Consider the following 27,208-nt stretch of genomic DNA (forward strand, 5'->3'; position numbering starts at 1 on the left):
CGGCGGGAAAGAGCTCCTTCCGGTTTCCGGGTGTGGGGAGGAAGTCCCTCCCCCCACGCAACAGCGTAACATAGCGGGACGCGCCCGCGGAGGTGAGGCGGCGGCGCGGAGCGGGGCAGGAGGGGCTCCTGGACCGGAGGTGGCAGTTGCTGGGTTCCCGGCCGGCCGTGGAGGGTGGGGAGAGGACTGGGCTGTTCGGCGGGGTCTGGAGAGCGGCTCGGAGGCTCCCGTCTCGAGAACTGCCTTCCTCCCTGGTCGCTCTCCGGGGAATCGAGGCTCTTCCCTCTCCGGCTGCCGCGTGTTTCATTTAGTTCCTGGCTTCCGTTCGTCTGCGTAGCCGCTCGTCTTACAGTCACGGTGCTTACTTACCACTTACGAGCATTGGCTGTTGGTCGTCTCCCAGCAGGAGCTCATAAGGTCTGGCAGTTCCTGACTGCTGCTGCCGGAAGCCCACTCGTGGAAGGATTTGAGTACCTACATAGTTCTCAGCTGGACTAGGGACAGAGCGCTGTCGGGGTTAGGAAGATAAATTAGAAATTTAAATTGCCCTTGCTTTAGTTTCCTAGGGCTGTGATAACCAAGTATCGCCAATTGGGTGGCTTAAAACAACGCGTTTATTATCTTACAGTTCTGGAACCAGAAAGTCCGAAATGAAGGTGTCAGCAGGATCACGCTTCCCCTGAAACTCTGGGTAAAATACTTCCTTGCCTTTTCCTAGTTTCCGGTGCTGTGGACCCATCCTAGGAGTTCTTTGACTTGTAGCTGCATCTTTTGGATCTCTTGAAGTTTCTCCTATGGTGTTTTTCTGTGTGTATCTGTGTTTCTTCTTAAAAGGACACAGCCTTCTTGGACAAAGGGCCTGCCTTACTCCTGATCTTAACTAATTACATTTACAGTAACTATTGCCAGATAAAGTCACATTCTAAGGTTCTGGGAAGGTCGTGAATTGGGGGAGGGGGGCGTGACACTGACCAACATAGTATAGCTGTCAGAGAGCTTAAGGAGTTGGCAAGCCAAAAGCTGACAGTAATTTGCTGCAGCACGTGTGAACTCAGACATAGTTCAACTGGATCTGAGAACTTTTCATGGGTATTTGAACCATTCCCTTGATAGGTGGGTAGGATTTGGATGTGCCATTGTAGATCATATATAGCATTCTCAGCAAACAAAAATCACAGGAAAGCACAGGTTGCAATGTAAAATAGGTTAAAGTTGGAAGGATTTTGGGGCGCCCCGGGGGGCTCAGTCGGTTGAGCGTCCGACTTCGGCTCAGGTCACGTTCTCATGGCTAGGCTCGTGAGTTCGAGCCCCAATTCGGGCCCTGTGCTGACAGCTCAGAGCCTGGAGCCTGCTTCCGATTCTGTGCCTCCCTCTCTCTCTGCCCCTCCCCCGCTCGTGCTCTGTCTTTCTCTCTCTCTCTCTCTCTTTCAAAAATAAACATTTAAAATTTTTTAAAAATAAAGTAGGAAGGATCTTGAACGTTTGGAGTCTGTTCTGTATGTAAAATGAGCAGTATGTCAAAGTGTTTTGGCAGAGGAGTTGTGCTTGAAGATTAATTAGCAACTGGAGTCAAACCTACTTTGTTACTTAGTCCATTTTAAGAAGTCTTAAATCCTGGGGCACCTGGGTGGCTCAGTCGGTTAAGTGTCTGACTTCAGCTCAGGTCATGAGCTTGAGGTTTGTGAGTTTGAGCCCCATGTCTGCCTCTGTGCTGACAGCTCAGAGCCTGGAGCCTGTTTCAGATTCTGTGTCTCCCTGTCTCGCTCTGTCTCCCTCTCAAAAATAAGTAAACATTAAAAAAGAGAAAAAGAAGTCTTAAATCCTATTCTCTGAGCATATCCTGCGCTTTTTCATCCTGGTCTTTGCTCATGCTGGCCCTTATTCCTGGAGTGCTTCCATTAAGGAGAGTTGTTCAGCTCATAATGTTAGCATCCCCTTAATACCAAAACCTGACAAAGATAGCACCAGAAGAAAAAACTGCCCAACTCCCATCAATACAAAGCCCTAAAATAAAATAGTAGCAAATTCAGTCATGCCCTCCATCTGGAATGAAAGATTTTATCCCAGGAATGATTTAACGTTAGAACGCCTGTTGCTATAAATCACTGTATTAATAGTTTATATGAGGTTAAATCTGTATGATCTATATGATCATCTCGAGCGGTAAAGTGTTTTTTGCAAATACTCAAAACCTACTTTGATTTCAAAGAAAACATTTAGCAAAATAGGAGGGGTGCCTGGGTGGCTCAGTCAGTTAAGCGTCTGACTCTTGATTTCCACTCAGTCATGATCTCATGATCGTGAGATTGAGGCCTGTGTCAGCCTCTGTGCTGGAACCTGCTTAATATTCTTCCTCTCTTTGCCCCTGCCTGCTCGTTTTCTCTCTCCCTCTCTCCTTCCCTCTCTCCCCACCTCCCAAAAATAAATAAATAAAACACTTAGCAAAATGGGAATAGACAAACAGCAACTTGATAAAAGGCACTTAAAAGAAATCTATGGTAAATGTCATACTTAAATGATAAAACAATAGAAGCATTCTCTTTAAACTCAGGAAAAAATGGAATATTTACTTTCACTTCTAATATTCAACGTGGTGCTAACTTTCTAGCTAAAGTAATAAAACAGGGAACAGACAAAAATGTTAGGAAAGGAAGAAGTGAAAATATTATTTTTGGATAATGTAATTTTGTTTCTGGAAAATGGAAAAGAATGAAATTGCAAAATTATTAGAATTAAAAGGTTCAGCAAAGTGACTAAATGAATACAGAAACTTAAATATTTTTGTATATCAGTTATAAAATGGGGGGGGGGGGAAGAACCCAATATGAATACACTGCACAAAAGAGACTTCTTTATGAGAAATATGAAATATTATTAAAAGACATTAAGGGCAAGTAAATGGACATTTCATGTTCCAGTATGGAAAATTCAGTGCTTTAAATATATCAGTTTATCATAAAAGGTTTTGGTACAGTACCTGCTAAAATACTGATAGAATCTCCAAGTAATTCTTTTTGATCAAGTATATTATTCTTTTGATACACTGTTGGGTGCCATTTATTGATATTTTATATAGAATGTATCTTTTATTAGTGAGACTGACACGAAGGGGAGCTTTTTTGGGACTGTATTAATCAGATGTTAATATTTAAAATTATACTAGATCCCTTAAAATAACTTTAGGGAGCATTTTATATTTTGCTACGTTCTGAAATAATTTAATTGACTTTGGAATTATCTGCTCTTTTAAGACTGAGTAGAGAAATCAATTTCAAAATCCTATTATATAGTTTTACATGGTAGCATTTATATATAATGTGTCCACTCTCTTCTGTGATCATTTAAAAAGTCAACTTTTTGGGTTGCTTGGGTGGCTCAGTTGGTTGAGCATCTGACTTGATTTGGGCTCAGGTCATGATCCCAAGGTCATGGGAACGAGCCCCATGTCAGGCTCTGTGCTGAGCGTGGAACCTGCTTAAGATTCTCCCTCTCCCTCTGCCCCTCTCCCCCTCTCCCCAACTTGGGCGCGCTCTCTCTCTCTCTTTCTCTAAAAATTAAAAATTAAAAAAAATTAAAATTCAACTTTTCTATGGGGGAGGGATCAACCTTAATTTGTATTTTGCTTGGAAGGTCCTCCATTTTCAACAGATATTCCAAATTAGTTGTCATTGTATTGTGTATAGAATTCTCTTGTGATTCTTACAGTCTGCTCTGCACATGAGGTTATTTTCTCATTCCTAACCTTACATATTTTTGTTTTCTTTTTTCTTGAACCAGGCTTGCAAGAGGATTTGTCTCTTTTTGAATGCTTTTCAACTCTTACTTACTGTCTTCTGTTTTCCAGTTTAAGTTTTTGTCACAGTTCCTCTTCCTATTCTCTTCTTCTTTTTCCATTTCTTAATATTAGTCTAAGAGCCTTTATTTTTTTAAGTTCTCTCATTTTTATTCTTTCATTTTTGGTGAAGACATTTTAAGGCTATAAATTTGCCTCTAAATACAACTTGTTCCATAGTTTTTGGTATAAAGTGTTCTCTTTTTCATTGCTTTTTACATATGTTGTCATTTTTTTCTTTGACCTAAGAGTTATCCAGGATTGGATGTCATTTTTTCAAATACTTAAGCTTTTCAATCCATTTCTTTCTTCAGTTTTATTGAAAGATAATTGACATACATCACTGGGTAAGTTCAAGTGCACAGCATGATGGTGGTCATGTTTGTATTATTTTCCAGTTTTGTGGTGACCAGAGAATTAGATTTGGTATGTTTTAGTTAAGATTTTCTTCTTTGGCAAGTACATAATCAATGATTACACATTTCATGGGTGTTAAAATACGTATATTTTCTACTTAGAATTAAAAGGTTCTATGCTATAAATATGTACATAAATAAATTAAAGTTCTATGCTGGGGTGCCTGGGTGGCTCAGTCAGTTAAGCGTCTGACTTGGGCTCAGGGCGTGATCTTGTGGTCTGTGAGTTCGAGCCCCCTCTTGGGCTCTGTGCTGGCAGCTCAGAGCCTGGAACCTGCTTCAAATTCTGTGTCCCCCTCTCTCTCTGCCTCTCCCCTGCTTGTGCTCTTGTTTCTCTCTCTCAAAAAGAAATAAACATAATTTTTTTTTTTTTTTTAAGTTCTATGACTGTTTCATCAGGTTTACTGGTTTTAGTATTCAGGTTTATTGATTTTAGAATTTAGTTCTCTGATACATTTCCTAGGTCAGTCTAATTCTAGAAGAGGTGTGATTAAGATTTCCACCTTAAATGTATTTTAAACAATCTTTTTTGCATTTCTGGAAGATCTTCTTTATGTATGTAACATTACGTCACTGGTTCATACAAGACTGTGCCCTGTCTTTGTAAATTATGCCTTCTATAAGATCCTTTTTATCCTGTTTAATGCTTTCAACTTATGTCTGACCAATATCCCTTTATCTGATGTTTTTGTTTTTTAATTTGAGAGTGAGCAAGTTGGGGGGGGGGGTGGTATGCAGAGACGGAGAGAGAATCTTAAGCAGACTCCATGCTGTGGAGCCCAGCACAGGGCTTGATCCCATGACCCTGGGATCATGACCTGAGCCAAAATCAAGAGTGCTCAACCGATGCTCAACCGACTGAGCCACCCAAGTGCCCCTCCCCGTATCTGATGTTAATGTTACCGTTCCTTCTTTTGTTTACTTCTGTCTGGTAAACTCATAGTTCACCTCTTTATTTTAAACCTGTTCGTTTCTAGTAAAAGCAAAAATTGTACATGTAACAAATGGTCAATCTGGGTTAGTTTTTCACCTGGAAAGCCTAGCAGTAGCCATGCAGAAGCCAGCTGTTGTGCTCAGAGGATCTGCAGGTGCATGGAGGCTTAGAGCTTGTACAGTTTTGTTTCAAAAGGAAACTGAATGTTACGTTGATGTCAAACAGTGGTTCACCATAACACGATAGCGCTGTTGTCAAATACTAATTTTATTCGAGGAAATCACAAGCAGATTTGCGGGAAGTCGTGGATTATTGGACTTTGCCTTAGTAAAGATTATTTTCCTTCCATAAGTATTTCAGGTGTCCTGGGAAAGGTTCTGAGGTTACTAAAACCCAGTCCCGCTATCTCCTTGCTTTCCCTTTCTCCCCTGCCAGAAATCAGCCTGCCTCTTCACATCCTGCCTCTGGGCTGCCCGCCTATAGTTCTGAGTTACCAGAAGCCAATACGGTCTGAGGCCCAGCTGGGGCTTTTGCGGTGCAGGGGAGGAGGTTGTTACTTGTACTGGAAGCCTGGAGGCGAGAGGGTGAGCACGGGAGGGCTTGAGAACAGGAGGCAGAACATCTCCATTCATGTTAGTCTCTGGTCCTCCCAGTGATAGCGGGCTGGGACTTCCGGGACCAAAAGCGCATGGGCCCTCTTCACAGCTTCCCTCCGTTTCCCACGGAAGAGGCTGCAGGTTCGGACCAGGGCCGCTTCCCTCCCTCCCGCGGCTCTTCTTTCTACTTCCTGCCTCCGTCGGGAATCACGTGGTCGGGTTCGAGTTCCTGTGATCCACCTCCCTTCCGTCCTCTGTAACTCAGAGACTTGGAGGGGTGAGAGAAACCTTGGCATCAGGCTTGGAAGACTTGCTTTGTAGAGAACAAAGCGGAAACGCAGAATTACCTCTACCCCGTGACTGCGTGAGCTTTGTGGAAGGTGTTCCCATAATTCGTTACCTGTAAACTTGAATCAGTGTTTGTTTGATTTCTCTCAGTGCTGAGTAGAATCTGAGAACAGGAGTGACACCCGGATGAGTAAAGGTGGTGCAGACGGGGCGCCCGGGTGGCTCGGCGGGTTAAGCGTCCGACTCTTGGTTTCGGCTCAGGTCACGATCTCACAGTTGAGGAGTTCGAGCCCTGCGTCGGGCTCTGCGCTGATACCACTGAGCCTGCTTGGGACTCTCCGCCTCCCCTGCCCCTCCCCCACTTGCACGTCTCTGTCTCTCTCTAAGTAACTAAATAAACTTTTAAAACATTAATGAAAAGAAGAGCAGCTTTCCCGTGTGAGAAATACTACTGGGGATGATGCCCGGATGCTTGGTGTGTGACAGTGTTTTTCAGTTGAATGTCAGATACTTGTGTAAACGTGGGCGCGTGAGGGAGACGAGAACAGAGCCCATTTTGACAGCAGGTGCTGCCAGTGCGTGGGAAGAGCGCTCAGGCAAGTGACTTAAGTGCCGCGTCCTTGTTGCAGTGATGCTGAAGACGTGCGACTCCCGGCAAGCCGCCCCCACCCTCCCCTCACCACGAGAGGCAGCCTCTGCCTCGCCTGGGATTTCAGTGTCGCACCCGCTGTCTACGCTGCTTCCACACACGCCCTTCCCTCCTTCACCCTGTCGGAGGGTAGTGGTCTTCTCTCCATCCGAGGCTAGCTTTTCCTTCCGTGCTCAGATCCGCTCCTCGCCCTCGCTTCCTCATTGGGCTTTGTTTCCTCACCTGATACTTATTTTCTTGTCCTCCGAGCCCCATCCAGAGAATATTTCTCTCTAGATTTCTTTTAGGCATTCAAAGTGACTAATCCCTCCTTTAAAAAAAAATTATTGAGGGGGCGCCTGGGTGGCTCGGTCGGTTGAGCGTCGGACTTCGGCTCAGGCTCAGGTCATGATCTCACGGTTGGTGGGTTCGAGCCCCACGTCGGGCTCTGTGCTGCCAGCTCGGAGCCTGGAGCTTCTTTGGATTCTGTGTCTCCCTCTCTCTCTGCTCCTCTTCCACTCATGCTCTCTCTCTCAAAGGTAAACATTTTTAAAAAATTTAAAAAAAATCTCTCTCAGAGATAAACATTTTTAAAAAATTTAAAAAAATCTCTCTCTCCCTCTGCCTCTCTCCCCTACTTGCACTCTCCTCTCTCTTTCTAAAATAATAATAATAAAAAACGCTAAAAACAAAGGCCCATCAAGAGTTGATTCAAATATGCTTTTCATGGAGCAAAATACTAGGCATTCATTTAAAGTGACATGAATCTATTTTTGGCATCAATAACTTGCCAAGATGACTTAAAAAAAAAAAGTTACAGGGGTGCCTGGGTGGCTCAGTCAGTTAAGCATCTGACTCTTTGTTTTCAGCTCAGGTCATGATCTCCTGGTTCATGAGATCAAGCCCCACATCAGGCTCTGTACTGCCAGTGTGGAGCCTGCTTGGGATTCTCTCTCCCTCTACCCCTTCCCTGCTTGCGTACTCATACACACACATGCTCTCTCTTGAAATAAGCATTAAAAATAAATAAGTTACAAAGCAACGAGTTATGAAAGTATAGGTATATATACGTGACCGAGAGAAGAGCCCAATTATAACACTGGTTAATTCCGACAAGTAATATCCAAAGCTCTTTGTTTCTGTCTCTTTAAAAATCTCTGTGTTTTCTCAACTTTTAAAAAAATAGTATGTTTTACTTACCAGAATATATATAAATTGATCTGTGAAGCAATATCATGACTGCCCTTATACATAAACTTTTGCGTACATCTTGACGTTTTTAAGTACCCACGTTTACTTGGTGAGGAGAACACATACGAGAAGCTTTAAACATGAATTTTCAGATTTCCTCTCTGGAAGGAATGCAGATAAATATTCACCAGCAGTATTTGACCATGCTGGTTCCCTAGGCCCTCACTGGACCCTGGGAGTGATAGATACATCACTCGTAGTTTCCTGCTTGGCCAGTTTGACAGGTCATCACTTCTGGTTGCTTTCTGTGATGTGTGTCTCATCTGATTGGCATTCAGAGAGTCACCCCTTTCACACTGGTGTTTGTAAACTCCTCAGAGTTGTGCTTTCCTCTTAGTCTCTGTTGTCTGCATTTTGGGGGGGGGGGGGGGGGGGGGGTCTGGTTTCTTTTTTTTTTTTTTTTTTTTTTAATCTTTATTTATTTTTGAGAGAGACAGAGACAGGGTGCAAGCGGGAGAAGAACAGAGAGAGAGGAAGACACAGAATCCGATGCAGGCTCCAGGCTCAGAGCTGTCAGCACAGAGTCCGACACGGGGCTCGAACTCAAGAACCTCGGGTTTATGAAGTCGGACGCTTAACTGACTGAGCCACCCAGGCGCCCCTGTCTGGTTTATTTTCTTATGAGTAGTTATCAAAAGAATCATTTTGATATTTGGAGCCCTTCTGTACCCAGTTCAAAAGTGTGATAACTAAAATAGTAAATTCCTGAATTCACTTGTTCAGATCTCAAAATCATTTTTCCTCTAGTTAAGGCAGAACAGGGAGAGAATTAGGAGTTTGAGCTTTACTGTTAGGCTGCCTGGGCGAAAATCTTAGCGCTACGACAGCGTACCAGCTGTGACCCTAGTGTAGCTAAAGAACTACGCCCGGTTCCCTCACCTGCATGTGACACAGTGCCGGCACACAACGAGCTCTCGAATTATGTTTGTTACTGCAATCATTACTGTTATAAGAAGGGACACTCTTGAGTAGGTACAATGGACTGAAATGTGCCCTCTCCCCCAAAAATGTATATGTTGTTTGTGTGCTTGCTTGAAATGTTTTATTTTATTATTTAAAAAAAAATTTTTTTTAGCGTTTATTTCTGAAACAGAGCATGAACGGGGGAGGGTCAGACAGAGAGGGAGACACAGAATCTGAAACAGGCTCCAGGCTCTGAGCTGTCAGCGCAGAGCCCGACGCGGGGCTCGAACTCACGAACCTTGAGATTGGACCCAAGCTGCGGTCCAATGCTTAACCAACTCAGCCACCCAGGTGCTCTGGGAGATAGCTGGTTTAAATGAGGTCAGGAGAGAGAGGACCTTATGAAGGGATTAGTGCCTTTATGAGAAAAGACACCAGAGGTCTCTTCTCCGCAACCTTGTGAGGAGACAGGAAGGAAGCTGTCTGCAAACCCGGAGGAGAGTCCAGCAAAACTCAGTGATGCTGGCCCTCTGATCTTACAACTTGCAGCCTCTAGAACCATAAGAATTAAGTGTCTGTCGTTTGAGCCAGCGGTTCATTGGTATTTTGTTAGAGCGGCCTGAGCTGATTAAAACATACAGTTTTGTAGGGTGCCTGGGTGGCTCGGTCGATAAGCGTCCGACTTGAGCTCAGGTCATGATCTCACTGTTTGTGGGTCGGAGCCCTGTGTTGGGCTCTGTGCTGCCAGCTCGGAGCCTGGAGCCTACTTTGGATTCTGTGTCTCCCTCTCTCTCTCTGCTCCTTTGCTGCTCGTGCTCTTGCTCTGTCTCTTCTCTCAAAAATATAAGTAAACATTAAAAAAAGAGAAGTACAGAATTTCCTAAATCATAAAATCATCTTTCAAAAAAATGGAAAAAAAAAACCAAAAACCCCATACAGTTTTGTTATCACTGAGCGTGCAGCCTGGAGTTGTAGGTGAGAAATAAATAAAAGGAGTAATGATGATAGAGCACGAGGTGTGTTTGGAATGCAGGTGAAGTACAGAACACAACAGTGACTGACCTCCACGCTTCTCTTGTGCCTGTGTTTGCCTTCTAGACTGTTCCTCATTGGAAAACAGCAGTGAACTAGTGTTTTCCCAAGGAGCAAGAACTTGATCCGCCTGAATTTGACTGCTAATTTTGTGGAATGTTATGGAATGAAGCTCCTGTGAGGCTTTGAGTCATTTTGACTATAAAATGCAGGATACGATGCAGACTGTGTTCTGCAGCGTTCCATCTAGGTGGCATTTAGAATGTAGGGATTCTGTGAATGGATGAGAAAGCTGGAGTCCGTATCTATTTAGAAAAGGTTCAGTTCTGAATGGCGCGTTTTTTCTAGTGGAGTTTTGAATAAGTCTTTTTATTTTTTTTTAACATTTATTCATTTTTGAGAGTAAGAGACAGAGCATGAGCAGGGGAGGGGCAGAGCGAGAGAGGGAGACACAGAATCCAAAGCAGGCTCCAAGCTCCGAGCTGTCAGCATAGAGCCCGACGCGGGGCTCGAACTCACAGACTGAGAGATCATGACCTGAACTGAAGTCAGACGCTCAACTGACTGAGCCATCCAGGCACCCCTGAATAAGTCTTGTCATCATTCTAATACTAGTTTTTCTTCCACCAAATTCCCCCTGATTCTTTTTTTTTTTTTAATGTTTTTATTTATTTTTGAGACAGAGAGAGACAGAGCATGGGCAGGGGAGGGGCAGAGAGAGAGGGAGAGACAGAATGCGAAGCAGGCTCCAGGCTCTGAGCTGTCAGCACAGAGCCTGACGCGGGGCCCAAACTGGACTGTGAGATCATGACCTGAGCTGAAGTCGGATGCTTAACCGACTGAGCCACCCAGGCGCCCCAAAGTCCCCCTGATTCTTGAGAGTTTTCTTATTGTGTAAAAGTGCTTCCTTTTTGGTTAGTAAATCAGTATTAGGGTATTATGAGAAAAATTAAAATGTTTCAACCCACAACTTCCTTAGATTAATACCAACTATTTTAAGGTTTATTTGTTCTGTATGTGAACAATTTCATACGCTTGTTTATTAATATTATTTCAGTGACTCATTTTAATATTTCTGTGTAAAATATCCATATAATCTATAAAGCCACATTATCTCCAAAAGAGTGTTGGTAATATGCAATATGTGTGGCCAGTGGGCGCCAGTCTGACCATTCAAACCAGGGCCCAGGAGAGGATCTGGTCTGTCCACCAAAGTTTAAGGTCCAGCCTTCATTTTTAGGCTAATAAGCTCAAGGTTTACAGTTATTAGAGGGGATTTTATTTTGAGAGATTGTAATTAAACAATTTGGCAAGACAGGTGTAAAAATTCTAGACTATAAATGAATGTAAATAGAAGGGAGAGGAGATTTGAAATATTTTAATTTTCTTATTAAAGTCATTTTCCTCTGGAAGGAAAACCTCCTGGGAACTTTGGGGTGACTAGATGATCATTTACTTAGGGGGAGAGTTTGATGATTTTAAACATAGGCCATAAAACTGCAACATACAAACACATGTAATAAAGACTGTTGATCAGAGACTCTTGGGGTCTCTTCCCCCGCCCCCGCTGCCTGAGATGTTCACCAGGATTCTTCACTACTTCCTGGACTGATTGTTTTCCCCACAGTGGTAATGAGCTGGGAACTTACTAGGAGATACACTAGAGTACAGACTATAGCCTGGAAGTTTTACAAGTGTGAACTTAGCAGGTGTGAAGTCTTTCTTCCCAAGAATATCTCCAAGAGGGGCAGGCTAAGAGCGGCAAACAAAGTGGCAACAGGATTAATAGCAAAGGGTAACTGAAGGACAGGACCTAGAACCAGTGTGCTGGTTGATGCAGAATGACCAGGTTCACTGCAGCCATCGCTCAACTAAACCTACGTGCAAACAAAAGCTGGAGGACTGTTCCTGGAAGAAACATGAATGAGCTGCTTGAGGAGGGCCCCAGCTTGCAGCGAAGGAAAGCCCTTCTCACTCGGGCATTTGGAAGCCTCCTCCTTCCTGCTCTCTGCCCGTGTACCCGTAAGTGAAGTCTCCCATTTGATAGTCCTCTATGAGTGCGTACCTCACGTTGTCCTTCCCATTCCTCGAGGAGGCCCGCTGGAGAATTCTGGAGAATTTGAACTCCCAGTGGCAGAAGAGACTCAGCCAGCCACCCAGAAGCCGGGTCCTTTGTTTTTATGTAATTTCTTTTAAATGTTCGACTGAGATTTACTACACCTGAAGAAAACCAATAGCAGGTAAGAAAAAGACCTTATTGAGCAAAGAGCCGGCCCAAGAGAGTAAGTGAAAAACTTTAGTTAGTATCTACAGAAAGATTTGAAGATACTGCACCATAAATCAAGAATAGGTTAATGGAAAAGGAATAATGAAAAAGAGTGGTTAGAAATTTAAGATGATTGTCAAAATAAACATTTACTAGTACTGGAATAAAAAATACAGTTTTCCCAAAAAGATAATTAGAAAAAAGATAAGACGTTAGCCTATAAATCACCAAATAACTGAAAGAATTTAAGAAGGAAAAAATCGGCAAAAAATGGAGGAAAAGAAATCATAGAAGGATGATAGTTTGGATAATTAGAGATACACATCTTTTTTACTGAAAAGTTGCTAAGCGTAGTGAATTTTTAAGCATTGTCTGTCTGTCTCTCTCTCACACACACTGCAAATCCTTGCAAGATTTTGGAATACTAAAGATAATAGCCTAAAAGCATCCAGAGAAGGAAAACAGAAGTTACCTAAGAAGGAGTGAGAATCAGACTGGCATCTGTTTTCTGGTCAGCAGAAATGTGTGCTAGAAGATACTGCAGCAGACGTTCAAAGTCCAGACAGAAAGGGTTTTTGATACAGAATTCGACACCCAAACAATTAAGTAGAAAATTGAAAAAGATATCTCAGATATGCAAAAATTCACATTTACTTCACATCTACATCTTTGTGCAATTACTTAGTATACTTTGGAGAGAATAAGACATCTAGTAAAAAGGACTCCACCCTAGGAATGCGGTGGAAAAAAATCCTAGGATATCAGCTATGTAGCAAGCCTGAAAAATAATGGGTTCACATTAGAACAGGATACCAAAGGATCAGAATTCCTTGAAAGAAAAAGCGGATTCCTGTTAAACAGTAAAAGGAAGAGGCTGGATGATCATCACCAAAAGAGGAAATAGCATATGCTTCGTTTTGTCAAATAAAACTCCAGGGAAAGCAAAGTTTTATAAGGACATGTTAGTCCGAGTACAAAAACTAAAGTGTAGCATGATTATCAGCAACTGCTAGAGTGTAAAAAGATTCGATTTGACCTTGATCCTTGAAGTGGTCATTTTTGTGCGTGTGGCACAAGTTTAGTGACAGAGGATTACATTTCTTTCTCTATGGATCTAATCTTATTCCTTGGTTCTGCAGTGAATCATACAGAAGTCCAATCTCAAATGCTATATACTCAATTTGAAATTTCAGAATCTATATAAAATACAGGAAACAAAATGACTCCACTGTGTAAAGATCAAAGTAATATAACCAATAAGGATAAAAGAGGTGCACAAAAGTTGGAAGATGATTTCCTCATATAGAAGTCAACAGATCCAGGGCACCTGGGTGGCTCATTAGGTTAAGCGTCAGGCTCTTGATTTTGCCACAGGTCATGATCTCATGGTTCATGAGATCAAGCCCCACAACAGGCTCTGCACTGACAGCATGGAGCCTGCTTGGGATTCTCTCTCTCCCTTTCTCTTTTCTCTCCCCCTCTCTCTACCCCTTCCCCCCGCCCCGTCTCTCTAAATAAATAAATATTTTAAAAAGTCAAGAGGTCCATCTACTGTCATATCAAACTAAAGTATTGAAATGAGAAAAGCAGTGTAAAATAGTTTGGGGCGGGGGGGAGCCTCAGTGGACTCACTGAGTTGAAGACACGGTGCTGAGAGTCTCAGGAGACCAAGGCAGCCAGAGTTTACGGGAAACCAAGCCGTGGAGGAGAGGACTGGGTAGGTAAATGTAGAGATCGGCAGACGGTTCATACTGAGTGTTCACAGAGTATTGATCAGTTCGTGTGTGAGGAAACCTGATGCCAGAAAAAGAACAACCGGAGAGGGTTTGACATCAGTGCTACAGGGCCCAAAATAGCACCTGTTCCCACCACCAAGACTGGAAAAACCCATTAGGCATTGGGGAGAGTACTGAAAGAGTACTGAAAGTCTTGCTTTGGGGCACCTGGGTGGCTCGGTCGGTTAAGCATCCAACCCTTGATTTTGGCTCAGGTCATGATCTCACAGTTCATGAGATCAAGCCCTGTGTCAGGCTCTGTGCTGACAGCATGGAGCCTGCTTGGGATTCTTTGTCTCTCTCTCTCTCTAATCTTCTCTGTATCGTTCCAATTTTAGTATATGTGCTGCCGAAGCTAGCACTCTCTCTCTCTCTCTAAATAAGCATTTTTTTTAAAGGTCCTGCTTCATTAGTGGGGAATAATTATCCTTAGGCTAAATACGGTTCTAGTCCCACCCAACAAATCTTAAAAATAAGATCAGAAAAGGATCAGTTTCCAAATAACTACATCTTAAAACTGCTTCAAAGCTCTAAAAATTTTGTAGGAACATAAAAATATCCAGCACTTAATGTAAAATTTACAATGTCTGGCCCGGCTGGCTCGGTCAGAAGAGCACGTGACTCTTGATCTCAGGGTTGTGAGTTCAAGCCCCACATTGGGTGTAGAGTCATTTGGGTGATTCAGTCTGTTGAGCATCCAGCTCTTGCTTTTGCCTCAGGTCATCATCCGAGGGTCACGGGATCAAGCCCCCATTGAGCTCCATGCTGAGTGTGGAGCCTGCTTAAGATTCTTTCTAACTCTGCCCCTCCCCCACTTGCACACGCTCTCTCTCTAGAATAAAAATAAAATTCACAATGTCTAGCATCTTCTCAATGATTAACAGGCTGAACAGTATCAGCTATCAGATAACTTCGAATGGCCTGATATACTTGTAATTTGAATTCCTAAAAGAGATAAGAAAGAGGGGAGGATATATTTGAAGAAACAATGACCAGTTTTCCCAAATGGATGAATATTATAAACCTATAGATTGAAGCTCAGTGAGCACCCAAGAACAAGAAATACACAAAAATATATACCAACCACATCATAATCAAAATTTTTAAAACCAGTGAAAAAAATCTGAAAGCTGTCAGGGTCAAGGGGTGTGGATAGGGGCAGATCCTACATATAGAAGAACAAAAGAAAACAGCCAAGTTAGACTTCTATACCAATTCTATACCTTATTTCAAAAACAGGTGAAATGAAGACTAAATTTTTTTTTTTTTTTTTTTAAGAGGGCACATATGAGCAGAAGAGAGGGACAGAGAGAGTCTTAAGCAGGCTCCATGCTGCCGGTGCACAGCCAGACACGAGGCTCGATCTCACAATCCTGGGATTATGACCTGAACTGAAATCAAGAGTCAGACACTTAACCAACTGAGCCACCCAGGTGCCCCAAGACTTACTCAGACATACTAAAGACATAGCAGGATACCCTCCCTACGACAAATATCGAAGTCATTCAGGCACAAGGAAAATAGCACCAAATGGGAACCTAGATCTCCTTGAAGAAATGGAAGAGCGTGGCAGCTACATGTGTATTTTTTTCTGAAACAAAACCTGACATTTTTTTAGAAAGAACCAAGCTGTTCATATGTCACTACAAAACTGAAACAGAGTTCTTCTTGATTTCTGTCTGGAATAAGGTGTGGATCATTGTATCCTGTGGTGTCACCTCCTTAACTGAGCAAAAACATCTAGAAAGTCATATCTGTGACTTCAGCTACCAGTTAGGGATACCCACCCCTTCATGAACCTGGAGTATAAATAGTGGTGGGAGGCAAATGTTTTCTCTTAATATTTTTTCATTGTTTTATTTAACTTGTTTCTGTGATAATGAAATGGACAAATTATCTCCTCTTTGCTCCAAGTGATAATTATTTTAATGTGTATTTACTTTTGAGAGCGAGCAGGGGAGGGACAGGAAGAAGGGGGCACAGAGGATCTGAAGCGGGCTCTGCGCAGTCAGCAGAGAGCCCCACAGGGTCTCAAACTCACAAACCGCAAATCATGTCCTGAGCTAAAGTCAGATGCTTAACCGACTGAGCCACCCCAGCTCAGATAAAATTTTAAAATAATCGGTTCTCCAACGTTTCTGGGACCCCCAATCTGTTCTGTTAGTCATTTTGTTTAATCTTGCACCAGTACCATACTGTCTTCATTACTATAGCTTTGGACTTGGTATCCAGTGGGATAAGTCGTCCAACCTTATTCTCAAGAGTCCCTTAGTCGCTCTTGGCCCTTTGCTCCTCTGTACATGTTTTGTTGGAGTCTGACAGTTTTCACAAAACAGAGGTGGAGTTGTGAGTTGTGTGTCAAATAGGATTAGAGGGAAAATTTCTGCTTAAACTATTTTTTTAATGTTTATTTTCAAGAGAGAGAGGGAGAGAGAGCGTGAGCAGGGGAGAGGCAGAGAGAGAGGGAGACACAGAATCCGAAGCAGGCTCCAGGCCCTGAGCCGTCAGCACAGAGCCCGACGCGGGGCTCAAACTCACGAGCCATGAGATCGTGACCTGAGCTGAAGTCGGACGCTCAACCCACTGAGCCACCCAGGCACCCCTTGAACTATTTCTTAGGTGCAAATAAATAGTGTATGTGTACTACAAGCTTTATTTATTCCAGGTTTGTCTTTTTTAAGATTTTCACAGGGTACTCCATTTCAGGTTCACATACGGTTTTTCTGATTACTTTTTTCAAGACTTTAGTTTGGGTCATTGCTTACCTGTGTGTCTTCACTGAATGCTTGAGGGACGTTTTGCACTTCTGATTGTCACAAGTTTGCCTCTGTTCTTAACCACAAATCTCACAAATACAAAGGTGGCCCAGAGTACCTTGGAGCCTGAAAGGGTGGCACATTTGTATAAGGCTTTGAATCGCCCAGAGTGTAACCTGTGCATACTCAGGTAAGTCCCAGCTGTTGCCTCTGGAGAATGTCTCCAGTGAAAAGGTGGTCACAGTCTCACAGCGGCCCGTCATGCTGACGGTGTCCTCTGGGGGTTGCAGTGGACAATCCCCTCCCTTTGTTCCTCCCTCCAGTAGACTGGCCAGTAAAGCCAGGTCGATAACAAATAGTTAACGGGCTTTAAGAAGAGGAGATAAACTTATTAAACAAATGTAAAACCTACCTCTCAGACTCCAGGATCCCTCATTTCACTCAAAACCCAAACATTCAGAATTTTAGCATTCAGATGTTCTCATATGTGTGCAGAGAAGATCCAGGATAGTAAGGAGTTCTCTGTCCTCCTGAGACCTCAGAGCCACAAAAGCAAATGCAGGAATTCCACAGAAGCACCCTGAAGGTTTCCCCAAGTTCAACACAGCTGTATCAGTCTATTCAGATACACATACATTCACGGTTAGTTACATACAGATAAAAGCTCATTCTCTTTTGAAAAGACCAAGTGACGGCAGTTGTTTGTGATATAACACTGTTGTAGAGGAAAGGTGGTTCTTACTTGCTTTAGCTTGTTCTTTGGCTGGGCAGTGGGGGGTTCCTGGCATTCCACTGGAGGCAGGAACCAACGGTGGGTGAGGAGAGTAACTCAATCAAGATAAGGGGATAGACAAATCCTCTGTGCTTGAGAGACAGAAGGGTCACTTGGTGAGAACAAACTCCGCAGGTTTGTTTGGATGCTGTGAAGTCCTACCAGGGTGCCTGGTGAGTCAGTTGAGCGTCCGCTCTTGATTTCAACTCAGCTCATGGTCCCAGGGCTATGGAATTGAGCCCCGAGTCGAACTCCATACTGGGCATGGAGCCTCCTTAGAATTCTCTCTCTCCCTCTGTGCCTCTCCCCTGTTCATCCTCTCTCTCAAATTAAAAAACGAAGTCCCACCTGACTATTGAGGAAGATACTGTGATGATCTTCCTGATTTGAAGGCCTCTAAATGCCTTCTCTTGGAATGATTCTGGATAGAGATGAAATGAAAGCTAGAAATGAAGCTTTATCTGTAACAAGCCAGGACCGAAACCTCATGAAGGTGTATGTTGTGCTCTCTCAACAGCCCGATCAACCAAATGGACTGTAGTTGCTCTGCATTGTGACCCATGAGGTTCAACCATCAGAACATTTGGGGTTTGGTCCTGGCTGTGCCCTTCGAACCTTGAAAGAGACCCTTTAAAGTCATTCTAAAATGCTTGTCTGTACTTATTCTTTGAGAGGATCAAGTAAGTTAATGTTCTAGCACTTTGAAAGAGTATGAGGTGGTATTTACCCTTGGACATGAATCAAGAACTAGAGTAGAAGAAACTTTAACCCTTAACCCACTTTGATTAGGAAGGGAGATTTGAAAGGATGTCCGGGCACAACCCAATTACAAGGATTCTCAAGTGTCAGTCACCTCAATCTCTCCTTTATGTCTCTTTTTATTGTGCCTGGCACGGCCTTAGTTAACACATTGATCTCTTAATCCATTTGCCTTCATCCAGCCATCCCCAAAAGTCTGCTTTCCCAGTTTCCATTATCTTTCACACTGGCCACTAGTAATTCTCTAGAACTTATTTAATTACAAAATTCCTATTCCAGTAGCGCCTTAGGGGACTGCGAGATAGATCACATTCTCTCCGTGGTGTATAAGGCTTCTTCCCGTCTACCTGTTGGGTAGTTACAAACGCTAAGTTAATATGTCTGACACCTAGGATTTAATATATCTAGTATGATGATTTACATAAGAGTAATAATAATTTGTTATAAATGATTATAGGTATATAGAGAATATATACTTTAATATACAAAAATATATAACATATAAATTATGTTAAGTATAAATATATTTTTAAGTTTATTTTGAGAGGGAGAGGGAGAGAGAACAGGCAGGGGAGGGGCAGAGGGAGGGAGAGAGAATCCCAAGTAGGCTCTGTGCTTGATCCCACGAACTGTGAGATCATGACCTGAGCCGAAATCAAGAATCAGATACTTAACCTGCTGAACCACCCAGGCACCCCTAAATATAAATATAAATATTTTAAATAAAAATAAGTTATATATATAATTAACTCCATTTTCAAGCCCTTTCCTCTCTGTGGAGAATGAGAGACGGGGCTGAAATGTCCAAGCTTCTAACCATAGCCTAGTCTTTTGGGGTGACCAGCCCCCCTCCAGAAGGCCACCAAGATTCACCTCATTAGAACAAAAGACGTTGCTATCACTTGTGAAGGGATCCAAGGGATTTAGGAACTGGAGTCAAAGGCCAAATATCAAAACAAAATACTTGTAGTTCTCTTACCACATAGGAATCCACAAAAGGATTTTAGGAGTGCTGTGTCAGGAATGAGGGACAGGGACCAATATATGTCCTTTCTGTTATCTCACATTTACCGTTTACTAACACTTAGCCCAATCCCTTTGTCTTGTCAATTCGTGACAAATTTAGTATTTCTTTGTCTAAAAGACTTAAAGCTTCCCTCCCTGGTCACTTTTTCAGGTCTCCATTCTTTTGTGAAGGCCCCCGTGTACATGTAAAAATGTAATAACATCTGTATGCTTTTCTCGCGCTAATCTGTTTTATATTAGTTTTAATTCTTCGGTCCAGCCAGTGACCCTAAGAGGGTAGAAGAGAATTTGTTCCTCTCTTACACTAACATCTTCAGTACAGTGTTGACTAGAAGCAGTGATAGCAGACATCCTTGTCTTGTTCTGATTTTGAAAGGAAGCTATATTAATTCGCTGCTATAACGAGGTACCACGAATCGGGTGGCTTAAATAATAGGAATTCATCACCTCGCATTTCTGGAGGCTGGCAGTCCAAGAGCCGAGTGTCAGCAGGACTGGTTCCTTCTGAGACTGTGAGGGGAGATCTGTTCCACGCCTCTCCTGTAGCCTCTGGGGGTTTATTGGCAACCTTCGGTGTTACTAGGCCGTAGATACATCACCCTGACTTCTGCCTTCATGTTCATGTGACGTTCTCACTGTGTGGTTGTCCGCCTCTGTGTCCACATTTCCTCTTTGTGAGGACACCAGTTCTATGGGATTAGGACTCACCCTAATGGCCTCCTATTAACTAATTACATCTGTAATGACCCCATTTCCAAATAAGGTCACGTTCTGAGATACTGGTTTGAACTTCAACATACTAATTTTTGTGGGACACAATTCAGCTCATGAGAAGCTCTGACACTTTGCTATTAAATGTATTTGCCACGATAACCTTTACTAGGTAAGTTCTTTTCCATTTCCAGCTTGCTTAAAAGCTGTTATCATAGATGTTAACCTTTAGTCAATGTTTTTATGTACTTAATGAGATTTACTATACGGCTTTTCATAATCTGCAGTGATTTATTCTAATAGCTTTTCTATTTTAGTCCATGCCTGACTTTTCAGAATAAACCCAAATTGATCATGATTTTAATACATTATTGCTAATAATATTTTAGAAGACAGTTTCTGCATCCAAGTTCATAAGAAAGATTGGCCTATAAGGTTTATTGTTGTTATTATTGTTATTGGATTGCCTTTGCTTTTTATATTGTTAAAATGGCCTCATGAAGTGAGGTGGGGACTATGACAGAGATTGTTAGTTGTTTCACGTTGGGATGATGAAAATGTTCTGGAGATGGATGGTGATGATGGTTGCGTGACGGTATGAATGTACTTCATGCCACCGAACTTACACACTTAAAAATGGTTAAAATGGTGTGGTGCCTGGGTGGCTCAATTGGTTAAGCATCTGACTTTTTTTTTTTTTTTTTTTTGGCTCAGGTCATGATTTCAGAGTTCATGAGCTCAAGCCCTACGATGGGCTCAGACAGCATAGAGTCTGCTTGAGATTCTTTCTCTCTCTCTCTCTTTCTCAAAATAAATAAACATTTAAAAAAAATAGTTAAAACGGTAAATCCTGTGTTATGTATGTTTTACCAACACGCATACAAAAACCCTATCCACAGCTAACATCCTACTTAATGATGAAGGACTAAAAGCTTTCCTCTTAAGATTGTGAATAAAACAGGCACGTTTGTTCTTGCCATCCTTATTCAGCATTGTACTGGAGATTCCAGGCAGGGCAATTATGAAAGAAAAAGGCATCTAGATTAGAAAGGAAAAAATAAAACTGCCTCTATTTAAAGATGACATGGGGCGCCTGGGTGGCTCAGTCGGTTAAGCGTCTGACTGTTGATCTCAGCTCGGGTCTTGATCTCAGTGTTGTGAGTTCAAGCCCCGCATTGAGCTCCATGCTGGGTGTGAAGCCTACTTTAAAAAAAAAAGTGACCTGATTTATATATAGGAAATTCTAAAGACACACACACACACACACACCTAATAGCTAATAACCAAATTCAGCAAGGTTTCAGGATATTAATGTACAAAAATCATTTGTATTTCTGTACACTAACAGTGAAAAATTTGAAAATGAAATTTAGAAAACAGTTTCATTTACAGTAGTATCAAAAAGAATTCTTAGGGATTATCTTTTTACAGAGAAGTACAGGACTTATACACTGAAAACCACAAAATATTGTTGAAAGAAATTAAGGAAGACCTACATAAATAGAAAGACATCCCATTTTCGTGGATTGGAAGACAATAATAAGATGGCATTACTCCCCAAATTGATCTAAAAGTTCAACACAATCCCAAGCAAAATCCCAGATGCTTTTTTTTCTTTTTTAAAGAAACGGACAAGCAGGGGTGCACGGGTGGCCAGGCCAGGTGAGCGTCTGACTCTTGATATCAGCTTGGGTTATGATCTCAACACGTTCATGAGTTTAAGCCCCACATCAGGCTCTGTGCTGACAGCGCAAAGCCTGCTTGCGATTCTCTCTCTGTCTCAAAAAAAGTAAACTTAAAAAAAAAAAAAATGGACAAGCAGATTTTAAAATTCATATGGAATTGCAAGGGACCTTAAATTGCCAAAACAGTCTTTAAAAAGATCAAAGATGGAGAACTCACATTTCCCTATTTCAAGCCTACTACAAATCCACAATAATCCAGATAGTGTGCTATTAGCATAAGGATAAACTTGTAGATCAGTGGAATAGAATCGAGATTCCAGAAGTAAACTCATCAACTATGGCCTATGGATTTTCAACAAAAGTCCCAAGATCACACAATGGGGAAAAGATGATTTCCACCAATGGTGCTCAAAAAACTGAAAATCCACATGCAAGAGAATGAATTAGATCCCTGCCTTATACCATATACAAAAATTAACTCAGTGGATACAAGGCCTAATTGTAAGAGCTTAAGTTAGAAAACTCTTAAAACATAGGTGTAAATCTTTGTGACTTTGTATAATGCAATAGTTTCTTAGCTATGACCTCAAAAGCACAAGCAACAAAATAAAAAATAGATCAATTGAACTATACCAAAGTGAAAAACTTTTATGTGTCAATATGTATATCAAGAGAGTGAAAAGACAATACACAGAATGGGAGAAAATATTTACAGACTACAATTGGATAAAAGTCTAGTATCCATGATATATAAGGAATTCTTACAACCTAAAAATTAAAACAGCCTAATTAAAAATGGCGAAAGGTATTGAATAGACCTTCTCCAACAAAGATCTACAAACGGCCAGGAAGTACATGAGAAGATGCTCAACATCATTTGTCATTAGAGAAATGCACACCAAAACCACAGTTAGATACCACTTCACTCCTACTGGGATTGCTGTAATGAAAAAAGACAATACAAGCATTAGAATGTGGAGAAACTGGAACATCGCTGATAGGAATGTAAGACGGTGCATTTGCTTTGGAAAATAGTTGGATGGTTCCTCAAAACATAGAATTATCATGTGACGCAGCAATCTACTCCTAGATATAGATCCAAGAGAACTAAAAACATATGCTCCAACAAAAACCGGTACATGAATATTCATAACAGAATTACTCATAATACTCCAACAGTGGGAAGAACCCAAATGCCCGTCAACTGATACATGGATAAACAAAATACGGTATATTCATACAATGCAATATTCTTTGACCATAAAAACAAAGGATGTTCATAAAAACAAATGCTACACATGGATGAAATCTTGAAAACATGCTAAGTGAAAGAAGCCAGACACAAAAGGTCTGGCTTATATAATTATATAATTCCATTCATATGAAATGTCCAGAATAAGCAAATCCATAAAGGCAGATTAGTGGTTACTGGGGAGCTAGGGGGAGCTGAGGGGAGAGGGGAATCAGGAGTGACTGTTTCATGGATATGAGGTGATTTTTTAAGTTTTTTAATGTTTATTTTGATTTTTGAGAGAGAGAGTGCAAGTAGGGGAGGGGCAGAGAGAGGGAGACACAGAATTCAAAGCAGGCTCCTGGCTCTGAGCTGTCAGTACAGAGTCCGATGCGGGGCTCAAACCCATGGACCAAGAGGTCATAACCTGAGCCAAAGTCAGACGCTTAACTGACTGAGCCACCCAGGCCCCCCAATATGGGGTGATTTTTGAGGATGATGAAAATGTTCTGCAGTTAGTTAGTGGTGATCGTTGCTCATATTTACGAACAATCTAAAACCCACTAAATTGTACACTTTAAAATGGTGAACTTCACCGAAGAGAGTATATAGATGAAAAGTGAGCACATGAAAATATGTTCAACATATTAAGGAAATGCAATTTAAAACCATTGTGATAGGGGCACCTGGGTGGTTCAGCCAGTTAAGCATCTGACCTTGGCTCAGGTCATGATCTCACGGTTCGGTACGTGGGTTCGAGCCCTGCATTGGGCTCTATGCTGACAGCTCAGAGCCTGGAACCTGCTTCAGATTCTGTGTCTCCCTCTTTGCCCCTCCCCTACTCACACTCTGTCTCTCTCTCTCTCTCTCTCTCTCAAAAATAAGTAAACATTAATAAAAAATTAAAAAAATAAAGCCATCATAAGAAAGAGGAGCCCAAAGAGATAGGATGCCTAAATGTTATATGATGTCTGGGAAGGGATCCTGAAACAGAAAAAGGACCTTCGCAAAAATCTAAGGAAATCTGAATGAAGTATGGAGCTTAGTTAATAATAATGTGTGAGTTTTGGTTCATTAGTTGTCCCAAGTGAACCATGTTAAAAAGGGTTAGTTTGGGGGGATGATGAAACCGTTCTTCATCTTGACTGTGATTAATCTATACATGTGTTAAAATTCATAAAAATGCACAACAAAAATAGTTAATTTTACTGAATGTTAATTTAAAAAAAAAATAAAATGTTTAAATGGCTTGGAGTAATTGGAGAGTAACTAAGAATCAGTAGAACCCAGACATTTGATCCTTGAAAGAAGTGAACTGCACTGGATGAGATCTGTTTCCAAAGCTTTCTCCTTAGGACACTCCCCAGTCCGCAAGGTGTGGGATGGCTAGAACTCCTGCAGAAAGCCACCGACTTCTTGGCTTAAGATAGAAGTGGACTAGGGGCGCCTGGGTGGCACAGTCGGTTAAGCGTCCGACTTCAGCCAGGTCACGATCTCGCGGTCCGTGAGTTCGAGCCCCGCGTCAGGCTCTGGGCTGATGGCTCGGAGCCTGGAGCCTGTTTCCGATTCTGCGTCTCCCTCTCTCTCTGCCCCTCCCCCGTTCATGCTCTGTCTCTCTCTGTCCCAAAAATAAATAAAAAAAAAAACGTTGAAGAAAGATAGAAGTGGACTTGGTAGGGGAGGGGCGGGGGGATGGGTGAAGGTAGTCAAAAGGTACAAACTCCCAGTTATAAAATAATAAGTCCTGGGAATGTAAAGTACATATGGCAACTACAGTTTTTAAGAAAAGATATTGGTGGATAAAGTTCAATGCTGCCAGAGCAGCGGGATATTTAGGGAGAAAACCCAGAGAGGAGGAAGCTGAAGAGAAGAAATCCCCTAAATCTGCATATGAAATCCCTCAATTCCTTGTCCAGTGGAAAGCAACAGCTCAAAGGCAGGAAGCAAAAGGCAGATATTTCAACTGCTGCCTGCCACAAGAGAGACAGAATTTGTAGTTTGATTTTCATAAACTCAGAAGAGCTTGGACTGTCCACTGAAATCCCAAAAGGGCCATGTTCTGGAAGACCAAGTGGCAGGACTAAGAAATTCACTTTAATAATAATGGGGAAACTTAAACTCACCATGACGAAGGTTGAACCAAAACTATACAAATACAAGGTCAAGTTCAAGCTATTTTTTTTAATTTTAATGCTTTTCTTTTTAAGTGTTTATTTTTGAGAGAGACAGAAGTGAGCAGGAGAGGAGCAGAGAAAGAGGGAGATACAGAATCTGAAGCAGGCTCCAAGTTGTCAGCACAGAGCCCAGTGCAGGGCTTGAACTCACAAACCATGATCATGACCTGAACCGAAGTCAGACACAACCGACTGAGCCACCCAGGTGCCCCAAGTTCAAGTTACTAATTTGACTGTCTACTCATACAAAAATCAATGTTCTTCAGAAGATAAAAGAATCCAGAATCCGTATAATGTATCATCCCCAATGTCCAGTATAGAATTTTTTTAAATCCTAGACTGCTCCCCCCCCCCCCCCCCCCCCCCCCCGGCAAATGTAATTCAGTGTTAATAGAAAGGTCAGACAGTAGCAGTAAATACTAAGACCACCCAAATGTTGGTGGGGGAGGGGTGTCTTTGAAGCAGCTATTATAAATATCTACAAAAGAGTTTAAGGAAAAGAGTGCTAATGAATACATGAATGAGAAATCTTAATACAGAAAAAAATATTTAAAAAATAGAAATTCAAGAACTGAAAATAAAATTAAAAATTCAGTGAGTGAGTTTAACAGCAAATTAATGATGTCCAAAGAAAGGGTCAATGAAAGAAAATATTGAGAAGAGACTGAGAAAAAAATATTGAAGAAAAATGACCTATCAATATTTAGGTGATGGCATTAATTGGAGCTCCGGGAGGAGAGGAGAAAGAAAACAGGGTAGAAAAAATGTGATGAATTAATGGCTACATATATATGTATGTATGCATATATAATTTGTTTCCCTATATCTTGTAGACAAAAAATTTCAGATTCAAAATCTCAGGGAAGCATAAGATAGGTAAATATGAATAAAACCACTCTTAGGCATGTCACAATCAAACTGCTGAAAAGAGAGATAAAGAGAAAATATTGAAAGTGGCCTAAGATGACAACCACATGACATGTTGGAGAACAATGATTTCCGTTCTCATGGACTTCTCACCTGAAACCATGAAGGTCAGGCGATAGTGGGGGAATCTTCAAAGTTCTGAAAGAAAAACCCATTGATACGGAATTCTGTATCCAATAGGATGAATGAAAATGATATCAGAGAAAACCTCAGACCGTCATGAATGAATAAAGAGGACAAACAAAAACCAGAACAGTTCCAGTGGCTACCAGAGAAGAGGTGGATGGAAGGATGGGTGAAATAGATAAATGCGATTAAGAGTATACTCACCTTGACGAGCCCCGAGAAAGGCACAGAATCGTCGGATCATCATGTTGTACGCCTGAAACTAATATAACATTGTATGTTAAATATACTTCAATGTGGTATATGTCTGAGTAAATACAGAAGACTATTTTGTCTTCTTTCTCTAAAAGATAGGACACTTTTTTTTTTAATGTTTATGGATTTATTTTGACAGACTACACGCATGTGCGTGTGCTGTGCTGTCAACCAGAGCCCTGTGCAGGGCTCGATCTCACGAAGTGTGAGATCATGACCTGAGCCAATATCAAAAGTGGGATGCTTAACCGACTAGGCCACCCAAGACGCCCCAAGATAGGACACTTTAAAGCAAAAATTATAACATTACCTTGTGGCTTATAAAGTATGTAAGTATGAAGTGTGTAAGTATAAAGTATGTAAACTATAACATATATAACAAATACAGCATAAAAAATAAAGTAGGGGATAGTGGTATTGGACACGTATGTTTACAAATCTACATTTTATATGAAGTTGTTTGATATTATCTTCAGGTAGTTTGTGAAAAGTTAAGTAGATACGTAGCAATACCTAGAGACACTACTAAAATATAAGACAAAGGTAGAGATATTAATAGATAAAATAGAATTCTTAACAAATACTTGAATATGTTAAAAGAAGACAGGAAAGGGAAAACAAAGGAACAAAAATCAAAAGGAGAATTAAAAAATGGTAGACCTAAGTCCAACCATATCAATTATTTATTAAATATCTATGGACTAAACAGCTTAAAGGCAGAGACTGCCAAAATGAATTAAAACAAGACTCACCTATATTCCGTCTAAGAGATACACTTTAAATATAAAGACATAAATTGAAAGTAATAGGATGGCAAAATACAGAACCTGCAAATAGCATATCAGATGAAATAGACTTCAACACA

At 41.6% G+C, this 27,208-nt stretch overlaps 1 long non-coding RNA gene across 2 annotated transcripts; it reads left to right on the plus strand.

The window, feature by feature from the left end:
- On the plus strand, positions 1 to 26,672 carry LOC122239361. 2 transcript variants are annotated; one of them, XR_006218349.1, is made up of 5 exons: positions 1 to 92; positions 629 to 691; positions 17,967 to 18,129; positions 19,998 to 20,117; positions 20,660 to 20,700. It is a non-coding gene; the product is annotated as an uncharacterized LOC122239361 (long non-coding RNA). The 2 variants fall into 2 exon arrangements; XR_006218350.1 differs by lacking the exons at positions 19,998 to 20,117; positions 20,660 to 20,700 and adding an exon at positions 26,143 to 26,672.
- Positions 26,673 to 27,208: the final 536 nt, after the last annotated feature.

Source organism: Panthera tigris, chromosome B3 (genome assembly GCF_018350195.1).
Source record: "Panthera tigris isolate Pti1 chromosome B3, P.tigris_Pti1_mat1.1, whole genome shotgun sequence".
NCBI classification, from domain to species: Eukaryota; Metazoa; Chordata; class Mammalia; order Carnivora; family Felidae; genus Panthera; species Panthera tigris.